Source organism: Heptranchias perlo, unplaced genomic scaffold (assembly GCF_035084215.1).
Source record: "Heptranchias perlo isolate sHepPer1 unplaced genomic scaffold, sHepPer1.hap1 HAP1_SCAFFOLD_755, whole genome shotgun sequence".
NCBI lineage: Eukaryota > Metazoa > Chordata > Chondrichthyes > Hexanchiformes > Hexanchidae > Heptranchias > Heptranchias perlo.
The window spans coordinates 50,001-51,165 of NW_027139788.1; positions in this window are offsets into that span (position 1 = coordinate 50,001).

Here is a 1,165-nt window from a genome sequence, read left to right on the forward strand (position 1 = left end):
CACCATGACGAGGGAGGTTGGCGCCGGTTCCAACCTGGGCTTGCAAGCGGTAATGCATGACAGACAGCCAGCAACAAACAAAAGTCGAAAGGAGCCCACCTTTTGCCAGGCACAGACCGTTAAGGTCACGGACACGCTTGGGTGGTTAAGCTACAGTGACCCTTTCTAGCCGCCTTCGTCGTGTCTGCTGGGCACACATGGCCTTCCCCCCCCTGCCCGTGACAGGGGAGAGGTTGGTGTGCCAGGTCCGACTGGAGTTTGCAAACCATAGCGTTCAAGATACATGCACACACTCAGCCCTCCAGCTCTAAAAGGGTGACGTGTTTTGGTGCTCAGTTGCTAGAGAAATCTCGTGTTCAGCTACCAGAACGGGACTTGCTGTGCACATTCCCGCTCCACTCGAGACGGCAGACACCCAGGCTCTGGAGCTTGAATCGGACCTCTGTTAGACAACACAGGTGGACTTCTCGGCCTCACAAGAGAGCAATACGCCAGCGGGTGAACAGGAGAGTCGTGCCGACAAAACCCACTGACTTTTAAAACTGTCCGTCTGCCACTTGGGACAGAGAGAGGAACCTGACGAGCCTGAACACCAGCCTTGGCTGGACCGCTCGGGCCCTCCCATGTCGGACGCGAGTCGCCAAATCGATCGGAAGAGAGTACCGATTCCTCTCAAAAAGTCTGCGTGCCCGTTATTATAAAAGCAGCCCACCGGCCGCGGTGCCTTGCCCACAAACACACTTGGTGTCTGGGGTGATTCAGAGCCGCCGCGGCTCGAAAGTGTCAACCTGTTTTAAAAGTCATCGCTATGCCGGCACAGGTGACTTTCAAGTTAAAGAGTTCTCTTTATTGGCTTTCAAAAAAATCTGCAAAGTGTCACAGAGATTTTGAGAAACTCTTTTTTTTCTTTATATTATTATAATATAATATAATGTGTATATGTTTTCGAAAAGCATCCACCAGCAATCCATGGTGAGCCTCTCTCTGCTGGCAAGCTCCTCCTGCCTGAGCCCGACGCTGTCGAGGCTCAACACGATTTCAGACTGACAAAGAGTTCGAAAATTGCCGCCTGATGTAGCTTTAAATGCTGACAGGTGACTTCCGAGTGCTCTTGTAAAGGTCTCCGCTTTGAAATTGAGAGCCTTTTGCCAAGTGTCACTTTTTC